This window comes from Oryctolagus cuniculus, chromosome 7 (assembly GCF_964237555.1).
Source record: "Oryctolagus cuniculus chromosome 7, mOryCun1.1, whole genome shotgun sequence".
In the NCBI taxonomy this organism is placed as follows: Eukaryota; Metazoa; Chordata; class Mammalia; order Lagomorpha; family Leporidae; genus Oryctolagus; species Oryctolagus cuniculus.
Genome location: NC_091438.1, coordinates 109,691,540 through 109,714,270, shown reverse-complemented (window position 1 = coordinate 109,714,270; position 22,731 = coordinate 109,691,540). Strand labels below are relative to the sequence as shown.

The following is a 22,731-nucleotide window of genomic DNA, read 5'->3' as shown; positions in this document are numbered from 1 at the left end:
TCCAGGGCACTGCAGTGTCCTTGCTAGGACCACTGCATCTAACAAGCACAGAGAGAACATTCTGCTGCTTCCCATCGCTCTACTGCAGTACAGCCTATGCAGCCGTCTTCCAACTGTCTACCCAGACACCCCTTCGGCCATGGCTACTCTACTCCTCCAAGCCAGCTGAGTCTGACGATAACACAGATTATCTCTGCTCTTGAACCCACTCAAACCTATTTGGGGCTTCCTTCCTCTCTCTCTCCCTCCCTTCCTCCTTCCCTCCCTCCCACCAGACTTCCTGTTGAGAGAGGGTGGCAGGAAGAGGCTCCTTCCCTAGGACATGCATCCCTGTTGAATGCTCCTGCTTCTCCCTTGAATGTCTCTCCTCCCCTGGCCCACACAGTTTCTTCCACTTAGCTGTATTCTAATTCTCTTTATCGCATTCTCCCTACCACCACCCACCAAGGATTTTGCTACCTCAAAGATGAAACTTTTGAAATTCAAAAAAGTTTTTGCTCCCAAGAATATGTACAAATGGCCAATAAGCACCTGAAAAGATGCTCAATATCAATAGTTACTAAGAAAATGTGGATCGAAACCACCATGAGATCTCTCTCCACATCCATTAGCCTGGGTATTAGCAAAACAACAAGAGACAGAAACTATGAAGTGCTGATCATGGTGTGGCAGAATTGGAACATTTGTGCATTGCTGGTGGTAATGTAAAGTGGTGCAGCCTCAGGGGAAAATGGTATCATGATTCCTCAAAGAAATTAAAAACAGAATTACTGTATGGTCCAGCAATTCCAATTCTGGGCACATAGGCAAAAGAAGCGAGAGCAGGGATTTGGACAGATATATATGTATCCCCATGTTTGTAGCAGCATTATTCACGGTAGCCAAAAAAAAAAAAAAAAATAGAAGCAATGCAAATGTCTATTGATGAACGAGTAGACAAACAAAATGTGGAGCATACATGCAATGGATTTACACAGGCTTACAATGGAAGGACATTCTGACACAGGCCACAGCGTGGATGAACCTTTGAAACATCACGTCAAGTGAAATTAGCCAAACAGAAGGATAAACATGGTCTGACTGCATTTCTGTGTGGTACCTAGAGTGGTCAAACATCGAGAAATGGAAAATAGAGTGGGGGTTTCCCGGGGACTGGGATGCTGGGGAGAGGACTGGAGAATTCATCTTTAATGTTGACAGGGCTTCAGTTTGGAAAGATGACACAGTCCTGGAGAGAGATGGTGGTGCGGTTGCACACTAACATGAACGCACTTCCTGCACAGAAATGTGCACTTACCAACGGGTAAAATGGTCTGTCTTATGGATATTTTACCATAGTTAAAATTTAAAAAAAAACAACCGTGAATCCCAGATTTCCTGAGAGTTTTAAAACTTTATTTATTTATTTTTATTTGAAAGGCAGAGAGACTGAGAGATGGCGAGAGAGCTCTCATTTGCTGATTCATTCCCTAAAGGTCTGCAACAATCAGAGTTGACTTAGGTCAAAGTCAGGAGCTAGGAACTCAGCCTGGGTCTCCCACAAGGGTGACTGGAACCGACCACCTCAGTCCTCATCTGCTGCCTACCGGGGGGCACATGAGCAGGTAGTGGGGTTGGCAGTAGAGCCAAGACTGGAACCCTGGCTTCTGGCAACAGTGGAAGTATCCAAGCAGCATCTTAACTACTGCACCAAATGCCTGCCCCTTACCATAATTTTTTTTAAAGATTTATTTATTTATTTGAAAGAGTTACACAGAGAGAGAAAGAGAGGCAGAGAGAGAGAAGTCTTCCATCTGCTGATTCACTTCTCAATTGGCTGAACAGCCGGAGCTGAGCTGATCTGATCTGAAGCCAGGAGCCAGGAGCCTCTTCTAGGTCTCCCACACGGGTGCATAGTCCCAAGTACTTGGGCCATCTTCTATTGCTTTCCCAGGCCGTAGCAGAGGGCTAGATCAGAAGTAGAGCAGCCGGGATACAAGCCAGAGCCCATATAGGATGCCAGCACTGCAGGTGGTGGCTTTACCTGCTATGCCACAGCGCCAGCACCACCATAGTTTTTTTTTTTTTTAATATTTTTGTTTTCTTCTGCAGCCAATCTTAATTCATTATCTAGTTGAACGAAAAATGAGTATCACAGGAAATAACAGACTTGTTTAAACAACATAATGCAGTTAATATATGAAAAAAATCAGTTAGCACATGGAAATATTATCCCATCCCAGATCTACCAAATGCTTTATATTTTTATTCAAACAATCATGTAGGGGCCAGCGCTGTGGCGCAGTAGGTTAATCCTCCACCTGCGGCGCCGGCATCCCATGTGGGCACTGGTTCTAGTCCCAGCTGCTCCTCTTCCAATCCAGCTCTCTGCTGTGGCCTGGGAAAGCAGTAGGAGATGGTCCAAGCACCTGGGCCCCTGCACTCACGTGGGAGAACAGGAAGAAGCTCCTGGCTCCTGGCTTCAGATTGGCGCAGCTCCGACCGTTGTGGTCATTGGGGAGTGAACCAAGAGACGGAAGACCCTTCTCTCTGTTTATCCCTCTCACTGTAACTCTACCTCTCAAATAAATAAATAAAATCTTAAAAAAAATCATTTAGAATCTGAATGTCAAAGAGGAAGAGGCACTGTCCCATGCAGAGACAACCAGGATCAACTCACTGCACCCTGAGCTCTAACTTTGCAGCAGAAATTTGGATTCTTAGCCAAATTCTCTGTCTCTCACCCTCTCTCTCTTTCTGTGTTTGTGTGTGTGTGTGTGTCCTTCTCTGTCTACCCCACCTCCTTTTTACTCTTTTTTTAAGAATTGCCTAATTAGGAGCAACCAACAGTGGTCACCATTTTTCCAGCTTTTGAGTACATCATTAGTGTAGCAATATAGGTGGGTTCCAGATAGTTTAACAAATGGTGTTGGGACAATTGATTTTAAGAAACGAGTTTGATCCATTGCACATCTTGTAGTAACATAAATTCCAGACAGGTCAAAGACTGTTTTTAATGAATCACAGAAGCTGCAGAAGAAACATGAGAGACTTTGTATTATATAATTTTGCAATGAGTAGGACTCTCTAAGTAAGCCAGCTGTGTAAACAACAACAAAGAATTGATTAGTAATACAATTGCCTTGGCATACACTATGTCTCAAAGAACGTGTAAAATCCTGGTTGCTTCTGGGACTCAGGGGTAGAAGAAAGTTCTAGTGTTCATTGACTACTTTTGGCACCTTGTGCATCTTTCCCCTGTGTTTTCTATTATGCAGTAGTAGCAACATCAAGTCCCCGTGGGTGCTCCTCTGGGCCCCACATCTGCCAGCAGCCTCCTTAGCCTCTGCTTGTTTCCAAAGGGCATGGGGACATCCCTTTCTTTCTCGCAAGGCTGGTTTCTGTGTGTTTTCAACAAGAAGAGGCCAGCACGAGGCAGGAGCAGTGTCCAGCAGGGCGGCTCCAAGCCCTCGTGTGACCGCATGCTGGAGGAGCGGGACCTGCGGTGGAGGGCCATCTAGCTGCGGTGCTTTCCGCCACTCAGGCCTCCTCTCTGGACTCTTAGGGTTTATTTATTTATGTATTTGAGAGAGAGAGAGAGAGAGAGAGAGAGGGAGAGAATGAGAGAGCGAGAGAGTGGGGAGGGAGAGAGAGAGAGATCTTCCAATCATTGGTTTATCCCCCCAATGACTGCAACAGCCAGGGCTGGGCCAAGCCAGAGCCAGGTGTCAGAAACTCCATCTGGGTGTCCGAATACTTGGTCCATCATCTGCTGCCTTCCCAGACACAGTAGATGGAAACTGGATGAGAAATGGAGCAGCTGGGACTCGATCCAGTACTTCCATATGGGATGCTAGCATTGCAAGTGACAGCTTAATTTGCTATGCTACAAGGCCAGCCCCACTAGCCTCCCTTTTTTTTTTTTTCATTTGTAGAAGTAGTTTAGATTACACAGCATTCAAGGCGCTGAGACAGTTCTAGAGCACTAACTTACCTGTTCCTAGCAAAAGCAGGAACGGAGAGTGATTAAAGGGACAGACAGTGAACCCCAGAGTATCTGGGTTCAAATCCCAGCCCTGCTGCTCCTGCTTTGTCCTTAGGTGAATCTTTAAGCTTTTTATGCTTCAGTTTTCTCATCTGTAAAGTGGACATGATAATATAATCTGTCTTGTAAGCACATTGGGAGGATTAAATGAGTTACTATATTAAAAACACTAAGAAAGCACCATGTGTGAGGGTACTTCAAAAAGTTCATGGAAAATGGAATTAAAAGATAAGTATATTTTGATGCAAATAAATAAATGAATGAATCTAGAGGCTGGTGTGTGGCAGTGAGTTAAGCTACCACTTGGGACACTCGCATCCCATATTGGGGTACTGATTTGAATCCCAGCTACTCTGCTTCCCATCCAGCTCCCTGCTAATGCACCTGGGAAGCAGAGGATGATGGTCCAAGTACTTGAGCTCCTAATATCCATGTGGGAGACTCCGATGGAGTTCCTGGCTCCTGGCTTCAGCCTGGCCCAGGCCTGGCTGTTGTGGGCATTTGGGAAGTAAACCAGTGGTTAGGAGATCTCTCTCTCTCTCTCTCTCTCTCTCTCTTTTCTTTTTCTCTCTGTCACTCTGCCTTCCAAATAAAAGCAAATTTTTAAAAAAATTAAAATTCATGCATTGTTTATTTAAAATATTCACATTCTATTAACTTTTTAAGGATCCCTTGTGTTAAGCTGCTTATTAATTTTTCTACTGGTTTATTATTAGTCATAGATCATGGGAGGTCTAGCTTGAGTAAGCCAGAATCACTTGTTTGTGACACACCTCACCCTGGGTTCCACCTCCAGATGAGGCAAGCACAGAAAGGGAGGCTCAGATCTCAGGACACCCCCACCTCAACCGGCTTTGATCACGCAAGGCATTATTAAAACTCTAGTCCTTCAGGCCTGTGGAGGAAACATGCGCCTGGTCTTCACTCTTGAGCTGCTGACATTGCAGCTGAGAAAAGTTTCTGATAGACGAGGCCACTGGAAAAAAAGAAAAAGAAGGGTAGGAAATGTCATTTATGGAGATTCGCTGTGTGTTGAATCATTTGCAAAAATATCCTCATTTAACCAAGGTGTATATTAACGAATCCATTGATCCCCGACTGCATCAGGCAGCCTGCAAGTGCAGAAGGGGCTTTGAGAGGAAGCACCAGGAGGCAGTGATCAGAGTATTTGCCCCCATTGCCACTGAAGCCAAGGGGGCTCCTCGTTAACTGTACACATTCGTAGGCCCAGCCCAGACTCACAGGCTCTGGATCTCCAAGAGGGAGAGCCTTGGGAAGCTACATTTTTTTTCAATTTGACAGGTAGAGTTAGAGAGAGAGAGAGACAGAGAGAAAGGTCTTCCATTGGTTCACTCCCCAAATGGCCGCCATGGCTGGCACTGCACCGATCCGAAGCCAGGAGCCAGGTGCTTCCTCCCGGTCTCCCATGCGGGTGCAGGGGCCCAAGCACTTGGGCCATCCTCCGCTGCCCTCCCGAGCCACAGCAGAGAGCTGGACTGGAAGAGGAGCAGCCAGGACTAGAACCCGGCGCCCACACGGGATGCCGGCGCCACAAGGCGGAGGATCAACCAAGTGAGCCACGGCGCCGGCCCCCAGGAAGCTACATTTTTAACATGGCTTCAGGCAACGCTTCTCACCCGGGTCATTTGAGAATGCTGGACTGGAGAACATCTGGAAGGGGCGAGAGGAGGCAGCTCTGTTCCCCAGATCTGAGTGCTTTGTTTGCCGGTCACAAGGCAGAGTGAGGAGGAGCCAGCAGCAGGCTCTGTGCTCGGTTCTCTAGTTGCCCACTCGGGGGGACAGGGACCCTCGGCCTAGGAGGCTTACACTCCCAGGGGCTTTTCTCCTCTGAAAACGACCAGAGAGGACTGGTGTGTACTTCCTGATCCACTGGTTCCAAGCCTGAGTACAACTACCTGGTTTTTAGAAAAAAATCTCTTTGAGTTCTGTTCTCACGCACTGTGACGTCAGCAGAACCCGAAGACTGAATTATAGCTTTGCATTCAATCAGGAATCATGTATTATTCTCCATGTTATCCGTCACTGCTTCCCCGATGCTCAGAAGACAGAGTGACAGCAATACACACAATGGGCGAGCACCTGAGGTGCTTTAAACCTATCAATAATAAGCATTGTTCCCAAAAAGATTTTGCTCAGTGGAAAAAGCAGAATGGAACGGCCTTTCCAATGGCTGGCAGAGGCTTTGAAATTGTTTCCCATTAAATGTGCAAATTCTGAGGTCCACAGATTTCCACCACCGCCTCGTTTATGTCCTAGACATTTGGTTTGGACTGAATCAAAAAAATATATCTGTTCATACTAAATACAAAATGATTATTGGATGTCCTGCTTCTCACATTTAACTGCATAACAAACACTAAAATTCAATCTATGTAAAATTAATGAGTTGGTGGTGAGTCTCGTGTATGTGTTTAATCAGAAAATTACATTTACAGTACTTGAAAGCATATTAATTGAAGTTTATCAAGAAGGCAGTAGGTATTTAGACACAAACACAAATGTGAAATATATCAATACTCACGCTGTAATTATCTATTGCAGTTGCCTTGCCTTGCAATTCTAATGTCCTTAAATAAAAATGAAACATAACACATACATTGGTCCTTTTAGGCATTAGCAATGTTTGATATAGATATTTTAGCTGTCCTTTTAAACTTGATTGAGTTACACAGTTAGAGTATATGTGCTTGCTGTTTTATTGATGAGTGGGACTACTAGTAATTGGCACATAATAATTCCCCTGATATTATTAGCTGCACATTTCTGAGGTTGAAATGAATGTAAAACATTCACTCAGCTTGATTCTTTGTATAATTAGAGAAAACAAGATCTTGACACAATGGCCTCCATACACTCTATCATAATAGTGGAACACGCTTACAAATCAAATCTAGCAATCACCAGCTTTGCCCTTACACTGGTTCCTCCGATTTTATTCCCCAGGGAAACGCGAGCGTCTTGAATGGTGCTTGTGGCATCTTACTGCATCACTAAGTCCAATGAACCTACTAACTCACTGGATGGGCACACGTTGGCCTGGTTTTTTCAAATATGGGGATTGAGATTCTTTTATTGTATTACCGTAGCTATGTCTCTGCTATTTCTCTCTCTAATGATCTAGGTATCTTGCTTCCTTTCCTGTTTAAGAATTTCTGGGCCGGAGCCGCGCTCACTAGGCTAATCCTCCGCCTAGTGGCGCCAGCACACCGGGTTCTAGTCCCAGTTGGGGCGCCGGATTCTGTCCCGGTTGCCCCTCTTCCAGGCCAGCTCTCTGCTGTGGCCAGGGAGTGCAGTGGAGGATGGCCCAGGTGCTTGGGCCCTGCACCCCATGGGAGACCAGGAAAAGCACCTGGCTCCTGGCTCCTGCCATCGGATCAGCGCGGTGCGCCGGCCGCGGCAGCCATTGGAGGGTGAACCAACGGCAAAGGAAGACCTTTCTCTCTGTCTCTCTCTCTCACTGTCCACTCTGCCTGTTAAAAAAAAAAAAAAAGGCCTTGAAATACAGCAATGAAAAACCTGATAATCTGCAAATAGCTGATTGTTTATCTCTGTGGATGTCTCAACACCCAGAAGTTTAATTGCGCTTTTATGCCTCCACTGGGATTTGGGAGGGGCTTGGGCAAGGCCATAGTCCCTTCAGCACCTCCAAGATCAGCGGCTTCACGGAGGCCAGCACTTCCTGCGATGCTGCACAAGCTAAGGGTGGGGTATTATTTCAATCACCCTCGATTCTCCCATAGCCTGGGGCATGGCCGGCTGTCCTGTGTGCAGACTTTGTCAGTAACTCTGCCAAGCTCTTAACTGCCGTCATGCTATTAATCCTCATAACCACAGTTTTTCTTTGTCAACCAGTGAGGAAACTGAGGCACGGGGCAATTACATGACTTTCTCCTGGTTCAGATTTAGAAGACAATCAAGAGAAAGAGGAAACTTGGCTGTGGGCCAGAAATGACAGAGTTGGGATCTGAACATAGGCCCATAGGCTTCCTCACACACTCAACTTTTCTGTCCTACATTGCCTAAGCGTATTTGTGCTATAGATCTTCCTATAGCCTACACATTTTCTAAAAATCATGGGATTGGCCATCTAACCCATGCTATCCTACTTTTCAAGTCCTTGTTTATGGGAGAACCAGGATATTTTATTATTTCAGATACCTGGGCAATGAAACAGCAGGCTTTTCCCTTGGCATCCAAGTCCTCACCCCTTTTGTAAATATGTTCTCACATATATTTTCCTGACTACATTTTGATTTTTTTGCCCAAGATTTCCCACAAGAAATACAAGTCTTTGCCTAGCAATATGACACAGCAGTTCTGAGCATAAGCTCTCGCGGCAGGTGACTGGGGTCACAAAGAAGCTCTCCCATTTTTTGTTCAATCTTAGGCAAGTTGCTTAAGTTCTTTGAGTCTCAGTATCTTCAACGGTAAAAGGGAGATGCTGATGACAGTAGCTATTTGCGCATCAAATGAGAATGCACAGACAGTGCCAGGCACCTATGCGCAGGCATGAGCTAGTGCTGTGTGTAGAATGCAGGCCTATGCTAAGAAGGCTCACTTCCTGTGCGGCCCCATTCTCGCCTTTTGTCTTTAATAGTAACTGGAAAGTAACTAAGATCCTTAGATCCAGAGGCAGAACAAAGGCATCTCCTAGGTTTTGGGCAAACAGTAGAGTAACAATGTCTTAGAAGGGACAGACCCTTTCGGTTCTATCTTCGCCCTATGGTAGTGACTTGGGGCACAGCACTCTCTCCATTTGACACTCAATATCTCCTTCTCTTAAAAAAAGGGGAGCGCCACCCGCCTCCCAAATGCCTACCAGTGTGAACATGCTGTGAAGTGCCCAGGCAATCCCTCCGCAAAGCTTGCTATTTCCTGTCCCACCTGACCGCCATCACCCAGCCCTGGATGCCAGGAACCCAGGCCATTCCTGAAGTTTGCACTTGAATGCCCAGAGCAGCTGCTAACACCCCCAGCCGAGCCCCACACCTCCTTAATCTAAAATCCTCATTAGTTCCAACTGCGGGCCATCTATTACCTTATGCCCATAATGGGAGTTAATTTCTGTTGGGATCAGATGGTCTTCCCCCTGGAAATTTTTATTCATATTTCTTTCCTGTTTTGTGATTCTCAATCGGAGTTTTCTAATAACAGATCATTTCTTTTTGTCTAACTTTAATCTGGGCCTGCTTGACAAGCCCCATCCTTTTCATTGAAGGGTAAGACCACTTAAAGGAAGGCCAATAAGCCCTTGCGCTGTGCGGCGGGCCGGGGTGATTTGTCACCCGGTGCAGTGGTGGTCACACCAATGGATTTATCTCAAGGTAAATGGAGATGCTGAGACCCGGGACCTGGAGCTTTGATTAAGGCGCCCTTTTTGTAGTGTTGATAGATGTTGCTTGTGTTTATCTATTTGAAATGCCACTAAATCTGTGAATACAATGGAAAAAGAGAGTACTTTGCTGCTGCAAACATATTAGTGATTTATGTTTCAGTAAGAAGCACAATAAAGAGACAGAGGCTATTAAGAGCAGCTATTTTCATGAGAAATAGTTCTGCTTTAAAACATTATTAACCCCACCTTGATAAAGACCTACATGCATGCATAATCGTGTTTACTTACCCCTTTAGTTTGGTGCAGTATGCATTTGAAGCACACATGCTCCAAATATTAATAAGTTAGTCACAGAATACCCACAGCAAAAGGTACCTGCCCAGGACCGCCGGCATGTAAATTTCCTGCTCTCCAGGAAGGGACACATAATAAACTTATCTAGGAAGCTTTGGAGTTTATGTGGACTTCATATTGCTCAAAGCACTCTCAAACCCTTCTCACCATCATTTGCTGTATCTCCCTCAGCACCCCCGCCCCCTTTGCCTTGTAGTAGAAATAACCAGTAGGGTGACACATAAAGATTATAATGCATGGATATAACTTATAACATGAATCAATGTCATCAAGACGCACCCATTTAAATGAATAGGGTCAGATGAGAGTGCTGTATCACCCTGACTTGTGTGACAGTTACAAATGCATCACCTCGTATGCATAATAGGAGTGTACAAACCAGAAGAGATTTGTAAACTTGGTTCATTTCAAGCAGAACTGAGCCGCAGGAATGGAAACAAGAGAAAAGGCAACTTGGGTTGGAGCTGTCCGTGACTCCAGGGTTTCTTGCTGGGCTGTTTCACAAAATCCTAGCCAGGACGGCTCTGTGCAGCTCCTCGGGGAACTGGGTGCAGCCCAGAACGGGCATAGCTCGCGGGCTGCCTCTCTACCACGCTCACCTCTCACAGCGTGCGGCTCTTGCCCGGGATCGGAGAGGGAGTGATAACGTGGGATGGAGGGGAGCACACGCTGCATGGAGGAGGCGGTTGCAGTGTGCAGTTCTTACCGGGGCTGGAATAAAACCCTAAAGACAAACCCAGGCGAGGCGAGCTTGGGCCTGTCCTCGTTGGCTGCGTTCACAGAGCGCAGAAGTGTTTGCGAGGCTCTGTGCTCGCTTTGCCGCCTTACGGCTGCGTTCCGGGCTCGGGCTCGTCTCTTCTGCGGGGTGTGAACGCGGTAGGGGTCGGGACCGTGCGCGCCGGGAGCGGAGCGGGGCAGCGGGCGCCAGGCCCGGCCGCGGGCGCTCGGGGTCTGGAGCTCGGCACCGCGGCGCGCCGGGGGGCGAGCGCAGCGCTTGGCGGAGGCCACACCTGCACCTCATTTGCTTCCGAGCCGCGCCATGACCCGCCTGCTGCTGGGGCGCCTTCCCTTTCATCCTCGGGATTATGACAAGTTATTAATTGCCACCATTAGCCGCAGCAGCCTGCCCGAGATCTCTGCTGCTCTCTGGAGGTGAGAAACTGCGCATCTGAACGCCGAGGGAAGAGGCGCCGAGCAGTGCGGGCCAAACGGAGCCACAATCTGCCCAAAAGGGATTGTGAGATGGTGAATAATTTATTAGAAAACATTTTTCTTTGTCCTTTCCACAGACCCACAAATCCTCCCCAAGCGCTCTTTTCCCAGCCTTGCAGATAATGTACTCACACATCTCAGAGCCTACTAAATAGACTGAGGAGGCTGTGGGGTTCACCCTCCACGCGGCGGCTGCCAGCACCGCGCAGACCCGCGCGCTGCCTCTGCCAACGGCCTGGCGATGGAGGCCAGGTCATTAGGCGTCTTTGCCCAGCAGATAGGAAAGAACGCTGCCATGGCCGCCCTGCCTTCTTGCCCGGCTTCTGCCTCCCACAGACCACGCAGACACCTGCACACCTGCTTTGGATTTGCACAGAACTCCACGATTTCGTTCTGCATCACAAGTAGCCACTGAACTTCTGCTATCATAGGGAATTAGGTGCTCTGATCCTGTCTAGGCAGAGGTAAGACCTCACCGTGTGCACAGGCACACCCAGTGGCATCTGAGAGAGTCCTGAGCTTATTCTCTTCTGGGGGTGCTTGGGAGGAAAGATCCAGGCCTGGATCTCAAAGAGGTGGAGCTGCAGTAGGGGATCCATGCAGGTAGACAACTAATTGGGCTGCAGACCCCCAGAGAGTGGGTGGTGGTACAGAAGAGAAAGCGGTTAATTCAGGGACCAAGCAGAGGTTTAAGGCAACATTGGGATTAAACACATTGGGATTGCATTTGATTCTGTCCTCTCTAACAATAGAGCGTACATTTGGCCAACATTTTCACAAAGAAGGCATCGGCTGAAATGATATTCCCAGTACCGCCAGAATGCCAAGCCTTGTTGGTTTCTTCTGCTTCGGGACTGCAATCAGAATTTCCTTCAGGCCCTCTGTTGGTGGAGGTTGGCCCATTTTTGTGGCCAATTCAGAGACTGCTCAGTGGTTGGATGCTGGGTATTTCTTTGCTGTAACCCAAGAGGCTTCTGCCTTGGGCACCAGGAAGGTGGAGGGACAGAGAAGCTTCCCACAGGGACAAACACAGAGACCACGAGGAGAGGCGCAGCCCACAGGAACTAGAACTGTGCCGGGGTGTGGAGAGGTGGGGAGGCGCAGGGACACTGCTCTGCACTGCAGCCAGGGTCATCTACCCAAGGTTACAAGCAACCGGGGTCAGTCCCCTGTCCGAAAGCCCTCTGTGTCTCCCACTGCCCTCAGAACACATGCAAGGTTGCTCAGGATTGAGACTCTACCTGCCTCCCTGGTCTTCATGGCTTTCCCTCCTCCCTCTCTTTCTCCAAGACACGTGACCATTTGTGTATAGTCACCGACACATACACACCACAATACATGCTGTGGCCACACTCGCTGTGGCCAGACATGCCTATTCAGGTGAACCACATAATTTATGCCATTTTGTAGGTCAAAGTCAATCGAACAGCAGCAATTTCATATGAGTCAACTGAAAATAACACAGTTATCATCTCTGGATCCTTGTCATGCCCTTCTTCGTGCCCAGAGCACTTGTCTTTGCCTGCCAAGCCCATGCTCATCCTTCAAGGCTCTGTTTCGTATTTAGATGCACCTCCTTAGAGAAGACCTCCTCACCATGCTTGGATGGATGACCCTCTTCTGTATTCCCAATGTACCCTCTGCCTACCCTCTTTTTGATACGCAGTACATCCTACTGTAAGGGTCCCTCTCTCTCCCACTCCTTCCAGTCTGTGTGTCTCTTCAGTGCACACCTGTATCTGACTATATTCCTAGAACCTAACCTGGTGCTGGCAGAGTGTAGATTCTCAATAAAAGCCTGATGAATGGGTGAGCGAGATGATGGATGGGCAAAGTAACTGGGAATGGAAAAGGAGTCACGGAGGTGACTGAGTAAGAGCTGGGGTCAAGTGGAAGAGGATTTGCATGGTAACAAAGAAGCAAGAAGCTTGGTCAAGATGTTGGGAGTTATAGTGGGGATTCTTTAGGGTGCTACAGGGATGGGACACGCCCAGCCCGTGATAAGGCCTGTGAAATTATTTGGTCCAGCCCTGCCAAGGCTACTTCAGTCAGGGCTCAAAATTCAATAAATCTATAGCAGGCTAATTTTTAGGCTGATAATTTTGAATGGACTCTGAATGATGTTATCAATATCTAAATGGCCCTTGGCAGAAAGAAGTTCCCCACCCCATCAACTAGATGAATCAAAGAGGCTCTCAATCCCTACTATTTTAATTTTTTAAAGATTTATTCATTTGAAAGGAATGACACAGAGAGAGAAGGAGCGAGAGAGAGAGGGAAGAGAGTGTCAGCTTCCAACCTTTGGTTCACTCTCCAAATGCCACAGCAGCCAGGACTGGGCCAGGCCAAAGCCAGGAGTCAGGAATGCCATCGGTTTCCACGTGGTTCTGCTGCCTTCCCAGGCACATTAGCTGGAAGCTGGACTGGAAGCAAATAGCTGGGACTCAAAGCAGCAGTCTGATGTGGGATGCTGGTGTCATACGGCAGCTTAACCTGCTGGGCCATGATGGTGCCCTCTCCCTGCCATTTTTAAAAACAACTATTTTTCTCCAGAATATATTTGCCTGCATAGAGGAGGTGCTCAATAAATAGTTACTGAATTAAAAAAAACAAATAAAAGAATGATTATTTGATGCCAGTTTTAGCTAGAAAGCATAATGGCTCTTACTGAGTATTTAGTCTGAGTTTGCCATACTTCATTTAATTCTTACTCATGTTTTGAGTTTGAAAGTGCTTTCATGACAACCACAATGAGAGTTCCAATCCTCCTGCTGTTACTGACAGCAGGGGCTTTATGGATAAATTACAAATCAAATGTAGGTATACATGCTCCTGCATGCACACAGTAGAAGGGATATAGTTCATTCATTAATTTGGCCAGAGCATTTTGAGCACCCATATGAGTCAGGCCCCGTGGCTGGTACCAGCCACTCACTCCTACCAGCTCCTGCTCACAGACCGCTATGAGAGATGGTCTGGTATATAAAACATTCCAGCTGGGTGTGATCAGTGCACCAACCCAGGGAAGCCAGTGTTCCTGAAGAAGAGAAGAGGAAGAAGAAGGAGAAGAGAAGAAGACGCGAGTAGATCAGGCTTGGGAGGGTTCCTGAGATTTGAAGCAAGGTTTTCCTGGGGGCAGCTTGTGCCAGCTGTCTCTTCCAGGTTGCAGAAAGAGTACAGTCAGCCTCACCCATGGAGAAAGGAAGATGAAAACAGTGCAAGGGCTCAAGCACTAAAAGAAGACTCTTGGTGAACTGGAATCATTCATCCATCCATTCATTTATTCAAGACAGCGAAGCCTGCCAATAGTTCATAGACTAAATGATTGTGTCTCTGCCACTGCCTCCCTCTACCCACCACCAGGCTCCCAATTCATGTGCTGAAGCCCTGCCTCCCCATGTCTTCCTTTTGGGAGCAAGGGAATAATTAGAAGAGGTTGCAAGGTGGATCCTGATCTGATAGACTCTGTGCTTTTACGAAGCGACTTCAGCAGTTCCTCCTCCCTCTGTGCGCATGCTCCAAGGAAAAGCCGCATGAAGGCGGTCTGGTGAGGAGGTGAGCGTCTGCAAGTCAGGAAGACGTCCTCACCAGAAAGCCACCGTACTGGCGCCTTGATTTGGGGCCTGGAGCCTACAGAATGCAAGAAAATGAATTTCTGTTGTTGGAGCCGTTCCAACTACAGTATTTTGTTCTGGCAACCCAAGTAGACTAAGAAAATCATACAAAGGGTCTTCAAAAAATTCTTTGAAAATGTGCATTATGATGAAAACTATGCATAAATTTCAAATTTATTTGGTGCTAAAATAATCTTTTAATTCCTTTATTTCACCGACTTTTAGAACGACTTTTCATTCATGCTTCTAGCACTGTATGAGTGACCCAAGATAAATAAGACCACTCACTTCCCTGAACAGCTCATGGCTACATATGAGACAGACTGATCAATAAACACTGACCAAAGTAAACATCTGGTAGATTAGGCCATCACCTGCTTGAAATAATCAAGATTTATGAGTATTTTATTAGGTGAACTATTTTATCTGTTCTTCATTAAGCACACTGAGTATGATTGGAGGATTCGATGTGGGAGCCGTGCAAACTGTTTACCAATATTTCAATTTTTTCTCATCATTGACACATGCCTTATGTACCTGAAGTTAGCTGATAGGGGTATGTGTTTGCTTTAAAAAATGAAGTGTGAACAAAGTGACAGATGTCACTTGCAGGCAGGGACCTTTAAGAGCAGGTGAACAGTATGCCAAGTTCCCTTCCCCTATATACTAACCATAAACTTTCCAGGAGAGAGAGTCTCTATCAGCCTGCATCTCTGAGTGGGACAACCAGGAGCAGTGGACCTAGGACAAACAGGCAGTATAACAAAGGAGCTGTTAGTGCTTTATGCTGCTATTCTGGGGTTATTTGTTATTGCAGCAAATCTAATCTGACTAACGTGAACTAACCTAACCAACAAGACCTAACATGACTAATGTGAACTACATTAACCAACATGACCTAGCATGACTAACATGAACTACATTAACCAGCATGACCTAGCATGACTAACGTGAACTGCATTAACCAACATGACCTAGCATGACTAACGTGAACTACATTAACCAACATGACCTAGCATGACTAATGTGAACTAACCTAACCAACGTGAACAATGGGACAGGTATTTGGCAGAGCAGCTAAGTGGCCAGTAGGGACATCCACATTCCATACCAGAGGGCCTGAGTCTGAGTCCCAGCTCCACTCTCAATTCTAGCTTCCCCTTAATGTGCACCCTAGGAGGCAGCAGGTGATGGCTCAAGGACTTGGGTCTCTGCCACCCGCATGGGAGACCTGAATGGAGTTCTAGGCTCCTGGCTTTGGCCTGGTCCAGCCCTGGTTATTGTGGGTATTTGGTGAATGAACCAGTGAATGGGAGATCTCGGTCTCTCTCTTTTGCTGCTTTTCAGATAAATAAAATAAAAAACTTTTCAAGTGAAAAGAACAAGAATTTATTTGTGTTCTGATTCTGGTAGACATTTGGGGATATTGGTTTTGCGACTTGAAGCCCAATTATAAGGCTGAGGACTGGGTTACCAGGTTCTGCTCTGCTTGGGGGTTACATTTATCCACTTTCAGTTATAAAACACATTAATGGATTTCTTTACAAGCAATAAGCAGTTAGGGTTTTTCTTCCTCATCCACCTTTTCAGGGTTACCTCCTTCAACTTCCATATAAAATCTGTAAGCAAAGAGCTTCTTGTGAGAAGCTATGTCCTTTAGAGACTCAAATGACAAAGGGTATGGCTCTCTCTAATCTTCCAGAAGATTTTGTCCTTTGATGTCCTAGTCATGGGCCCAGAAGCAGAGGGCTCTAGCATCATCTGCCTTTAACCACTTGCTGTGCTATTTACTAGCCATGTAGTCCTGGACAAATTAATCAATGTGTTAAACTTTATTTCTTCTCCTGTACAAGGAAAATGATGATCATATCTACCTTGTGGGAGTGTTTCATAGAATTCAATAAGATCAAGCACATAGAGCTCAATAAATAGTAATTATTAGTAGTATTATCATTATTATTTTACTCTCAGGATAGGTGAAATACAAAACCTAAACTAAATGTCCAATGTCCATATCGCCAAAGCCATGAGTATTCTTGAAGAATGTACTTATGGATGAGCCGGGAGAAGGGGGTTTGTATTATGATCTTCAGGCTCCAGCCCAAGGTCTGTGATCTCCTGGCACCCAGAGCTTCCAGAGGGAGAGCAGATCCCAGAAAGGTTCCATTCTGATCGGCATGCAGCCAAGAGTGGACCTGAGTTGAAGCTGGTGTGGGCACACAGTGAGCTGGTTCCGCCAGATCTGGGAATGAGCCATCTAATATGGCTTCTCTTTTGGATATTTAGCAACTTGCTCTTTGGAGAAAGATTATCTCCTTTTTGAAAGTAACCTGACCACCTGTCAAAGCTGGACTCGTGAGAGGAATCGAGAGGCTAACACTGGGCAGTCTGGCCAGGCTCTCATTTGGGTAATTACACTGGCAGTGGCTGCTGCACTCCACATCAACTTGGCTTCCAGGCTCAACCACGTTCTGCGGCTGCTGGTGTGACTGAAGCAGGACCTGGGAACTGCCCAACATGGGTGAAGAAGTAGGAAGTGTGATTGACACGGGGCTCTGTGCTGAGCACTTGTGCTATGGAAATGATTTTCTCTTTGAGGAAAAGTGGCAACCAAGAAAAGAAGAAAAATGAAGAGGGTACCAAACATCCTGCCTCCTCTCACAAACACAGAACATTGTGAACCAGTGGACTGAAGATCTCTCTCTCTCTCTCTCTCTCTCTCTGAAAGGAATAGTCACAGGAATAGTCGCAGGAGTGAAAACATTGCAATGCATTGCCAAGGACCCCACCGCCTGCCTTGCCTCTATTTGAAAGGGAGAAGGAGAGGGAAAGGGAAAGGGAGAGGGAGAGAGAGAAAGTCGATCCACTGGTTCACTATCCAAATGGCTGCAACTAGTGGGGCTGGGCCAGGAGCCTGGAACTCCTAGGAGTCTGGATCTCCCATGTGGGTGGCAGGGCCCCAAGTACTTGGGTTATATTTTGCTGCTTTCCCAGGCACATTAGCAGGGACCTGGATTGGAGATGGAGCAGCCAGGACTCATATGGGATAAGGATGTTGGTGGTGGTGATTTAGCCTGCTGTGCCACAATGCCAGTCCCATACACACACAAAATTCTTGAACTCTGGGCTCTATTTGATACATTTCTAATGGTGTTTAGCAAGGGCCAAACCATGCACTATGGACCAGTGATGCAGCAATTCTTAAGGCCTTTGTTTTCTCTATAAGGAGCTGTAGTCTTGCAGTAATTCAATAACCCACTCATTCAACACATTTATCAGCACCCATTATATGTCGGGCGCTGTGTTGTATCAGGCATGTAATAATGAACAAAATGGAAAGACCCCTGCCCTGGTGGAGCTGAGAGTCTAGTGGCAGACCTGGATATAGTGAGGTCAAATAACTACACAAGAAAGAATTGATTCTATGTCAGCAAAGGAAAACAGTGGGACACGTAAGACAGGACATGTGAGAGGGGTTGGTAGCAACATTTAAGCAAATATTGATAGTGCACCAGGAAAGGTGCAGGCCAAGGGCTTCCGGAGTGCAAATGTCAGTGTGCTTACACAGCCTCCCTGCTGCAAGTACGGAGCTGCTCTGTGGGAACCCAGCTCAGGAATCAGACACCACACATACATCAAAGAAGTATTTCCTCGGAATGCGAACCACGAGGGATCTAAAATACTGGCCTACTGAAACTTTCATTTTATGATGTTTCTGTAACTGTATGGATATCTGAATTGCTTTATGGATCATTTATTTTCCAAATATTAAGCCATTTTATAGCATGATACTTATCACAGAAGCAATTAGCATATTTTGTGTCTCATTTCATTTTGTCGTTGCTGTAACAGAACACCTGAGACTAGGTAGTTCATAAAGCAAAGAGGACTATTTAGGCTCATGGCTCTAGAGGCTGGGAGGTTCAAGATCAAGGGACTGCCTCTGGTGAGGGCCTCATGCTGCTTCAGACCAGGACAAGAAGTTGAAAGAGGAGAGCGGACGCTCGCAAGTGTGGGAGTAGTCTTGTCATCAGCATTCACCAGTCCCTTCGTTCAGCACATTTGCTGACACCCTTGTGAGAGCAGAGAGGGCTGAACTGCCATAGCTGGCCCCTTCCCACCAGAAAGACTCAACCAGCTGCCGCTGGGCCCTGCCTCTTCACATTAAGGAATTAAGGTTCCAACACGTGAACTCTGGGGGCTCGCCCTCAACCCATAGCACCTAGCTTCCTCCTGCATGCTCTCTCTGACTGCTCCACACCACCCACCTACATCCTGCCATGGATCTTCAGGATTCTTTTCTATTGTCTGTAATTCCCTGTGCCCGCCCATATTACAGTGCTTTTCATGTTTTAATAATCGCTGACTTGCTTTGCATCCTTCACCTTCTTGGCCTCTTCCTTTGAACTTCAGAGAGAGGCCCTGCAGCCTTGACCTCCCTGGTGTTTTTGGAAGCCCCTCTGGCTGCCTTCCTGTTGTAAAGGGACAGTGATGATCCTAATTCATCTTAATCCTGAGCTGGTGCTCCCTTTGGCCAAATGTATATGAAAAACACCATTCAGGGGGTCTGACCCAATAAAACCTTATCCTCAGGGCAGTTAAGATGCCTGTTGGGATGGCCACATCCCACATCTGGGTGCCTGGGTTTGAGTCCTGGCTCTGGCCCCTGACTCCAGCTTCCTGCCAGTGAAGACCCTGGGAAGCAGCTGACGATGGCTCAAGTAGTTGAGTGTCTACAACATACATGGGAGACCTGGACTGTGTTCCCAGCTTCTGGCTTTGGCCTGGTGCGTGGGGCATGAATCCACAGATGGGAACTCTCTTGTTTCCTCTGTCAACTTGTCTGTCTCTGTCTCTCTTTCTCTCTGCCTTTCAAATACTTAAAATAAATAAATAAATAAAATGTTAAAATGTACAATATAGTCTATTCCTTCAAGGTAGGACTCGGGGGCTGGTGCTGTGGCGTAGTGGGAAAAGCTGCTGCCTGCAGTGCCAGCATCCCATATGAATGCTGCTTCGTGTCCTTCCTGCTCCACTTCTGATCCAGCTCCCTGCTAATGAGCCTGGGAAAGCAATGGAACATGGCCCAAATCCTTGGGCCCCTGCACCTGTGTGGGAGACCTGGAAGAAGCTTCTGGCTCCTGGCTTCAGATCAGCCCCGCTCAGGCCATTGCAGCCATGGGGAATGAACCAGTAGATGGAAGACCTCTCTTTCACTCTGTCTCTCCCTGTCTCTCTATTTCTGTAACTCTACCTTTCAAATGAAGAAATAAATCTTTAAAAAAAAAATGCTAGGACTCAGGCAAATGGCAGTCATTGCAATGTTTCCACTCCTGTGACTATTCCCGGAGCAATACAGTGTAGTGGATAAGAGCATAGTCTCCGGGTTCAGGCCACCTGGGTTCTGTGCCTCCATTTCCTCATCTGTAAATTGGGGATGGTGATGTTCCCATCTCAGAGTGTTGTGAGGAGTATTAAATGAGGATAACTCATTTAATACATGTGAAGCCTCTGAACAATGCCTCTCTATTTAGACAGTTCCCAGCACTGCACTAGGTACTGCGGGACCAAAGAGTGACACATTCATGCACTAAATATTCTTAATGCCATCTCCATGCCAGGCACTGTGCCAGGTGTGATAAGACAACAGGGAACAAATAAATCTCATCCCAGCCTTCAAGAGTTGACAGTACTCCTGGGGTACATTGTTCTGTGATGCCGGAAGTCCCCCGCTGACAGGTGGGGGTCAGGGGAGCCTGCCTGCCCTGGAGGACGGTGCTAGGACCTTGGAGGCCTGCAGGTGGGGACAGGCATGTTCTGGACACGGGAAATGGTAAAAGGGAGAGAGAGTGATTCCCTAGGCGGTGGTATGCAGGGAGAGGGGCCAGGAGAGCATGGAGGGGAAGACGAGGAGGGGCCCGTGGGGGGCTTCTTGGTGCTGAAAAGTGCTGTGCACACTGAGGAACAACTGGGCGGGTGGCAGAGAGTGAACAGCCAGGTCTGCTGCGCACCACCATCTTGACACTTCTCCCACATGGCCTTATAGTGGGTCCAAAGTACACTTGTACTTTCTCCAATCACACTGTGAACTCCTTGAGGTGGAGACCTGGGTCTTCTCTTTCTTTGAATCCTCCCTAGCCACTGGTGGCCTTCTGAGTGACTAGGCCCCCAGCTGGCCATCTCTAAGCACCTCTTACATACTCTCAATTCCAGCACTGTTCCCATCACCTGCCAAGGACCCCACTGCCTGCCTTGCACACCATGGCCCGGGCTTCTTCCTCCGCCCCTGCCCTGGAGTTATGACTCATGCTTCCGGTGCTTTACCCGGGACACCTGCTCCAAATCTCCCATCATTGTTCCCTGAAGCAATTTCATTCTCCCTCACCAGACCCTCTCTCTGGTCCCCATGCCATCAGTCCACTACGGTTATTTTACTCTCTAGACACAGTACAGGGGGATAGCAATGGCTTGGAATCACCCAGAGATCTAAGCCTGAATCCCATCTCCTAGCTGTGAGGCTGTAAGCAAGTTCCCTAAATCTCCCTGGGCTCTATGAGTCTCATCTGTAAAATGGAGCTGATCATGCCCACTGAAGGCTTGTTGTGGCAAGGACTAAATAATGGTTCTATAACCAAGATGCTGGTCAAACATAGTAGCAAGCTCCCTGCCAATAGGTACAGTATGTACTTTCCAAATCTTGAGCTCTCCATGTCTATATTTTCTTCTTGTGGTAACTGATTCAGTTCCCAGAAACCTTGTAAAACAGTCAATTAGGGTCAATGAAAGATAATTTCTTGGCACCAAGAACTCTGTTTTCAAGATCCATCCTGCATGCAAGTTATTCTCACCCGCTGCTGCTAACACGTTTCTGAACTCACCTGTTGATAGTGATGCCAGACCTGGGAGCTGTCAGTGGTGCTCATTCATAGAGAACACGTGATTCTGAAGTTGCTTTTCTCGAGACCAACTTGTGTATGGCATCCAGAACAATTAGACCCTGATTTCCAGGCCACATCTCCATCAAGACACTGATGAGTTCTAAACCCAGGAGCTTTGCTCAAGTCACTGATGGCAGTGGCAACAGCAGCATCCACGCCCTTGGATGGAATCATGACCTCATAATTAGTGAGTCCGTTCATTATCTTGGGACAGGGTGACGCACAGGAAAGAAAAAGAGTGAGGGAGATTTAAAAATGTGAACCAGGAAAGGAAGAAAGATGAAAACCACTTAAAACTCACGCATGTAATTTCAAGATCTCTGTACCCATATACTGAAGTTTGGGAGACATAACGGACACAGGTGCTGGCTGCAGCGCCACCTCAGGAAGAGCTGTGAAGTGCAGCGTGTCTGCCTTCCCCATGGTCCCATTGCCATGCTCTCAACTATCCGTGAGGACGAGAAGGAAGATGTGAGGAAGGAGGAGAGGAGAGAAGGAAGAGAGGAAGCCAGCAACTCACGGAGCACCGTCTACCACCATCTACAACGTGCCGGCCTCCTCCGATCCATTGACATGGTGTTGGGCACACACATACTGGTTCAGAGTCCACTCTTGGCTGACCTGGGCGATGGCCTCAGTTTCTTTACATGTAAAGTAACATCAAAGTGATCGGGGCGTGAAATAAGATCACATATATTAAGCCCTTAATATACAAAGGAAGTGCTCAATAAGCTCCTAACACTATTTCATTGTTTTCCCACCAAAGGGTGAAGAGGGGCCGCAGTCTCATCTTGTGAATGAAGCCATGGGTGACTGGGGACGTGATGTGGCCCATGAGATTTGTGAAGGTGAGGGCCATGTCCAACTCTGTCACTGCTGCTCATGCACGTCTCAGGGCCACGGGAGTCTCTGGTGGACGCCCACAGTTCAGGAAGACTCAGATTCCACCGGCCCTTATCCAAGGCCAGTGACCCTTCCAGCGCAAAGTGGCTGTCCCCAGACAATCCTCTGTCCCCATGGGCAGACACAGAGTCGTGGCTGAAAGTATAGGCTTGAGAGCAAACAGCCATGGCTCAGGTCCTACGTTACATCGCTGCTTTATAAGTCAACTATTTATATCTTACTCTCCATGCCTGTGCTTGTCCCGTCCCTTAGTCTTTTGGATATTCCAGAGCATCTCAAAGGGAAATGAAGGAAAACGAGGACTCTGGGGCAGAGTCTTAAGGAAGAGCC

General features: G+C 47.2%; 1 long non-coding RNA gene across 2 annotated transcripts; it reads right to left on the bottom strand.

Moving 5' to 3' along the window:
* Positions 1 to 2,570: 2,570 nt before the first annotated feature.
* Positions 2,571 to 21,646, bottom strand: LOC127493447 (uncharacterized). 2 transcript variants are annotated; one of them, XR_007923612.2, is made up of 3 exons: positions 21,439 to 21,646; positions 15,232 to 15,301; positions 2,571 to 5,000 (listed from the first exon to the last, which is right to left on the bottom strand). It is a non-coding gene; the product is annotated as an uncharacterized lncRNA (long non-coding RNA). The 2 variants fall into 2 exon arrangements; XR_007923611.2 differs by lacking the exon at positions 2,571 to 5,000 and adding an exon at positions 13,676 to 14,576 and having other exon boundaries at positions 21,439 to 21,645.
* Between the last annotated feature and the right edge of the window lie 1,085 nt (positions 21,647 to 22,731).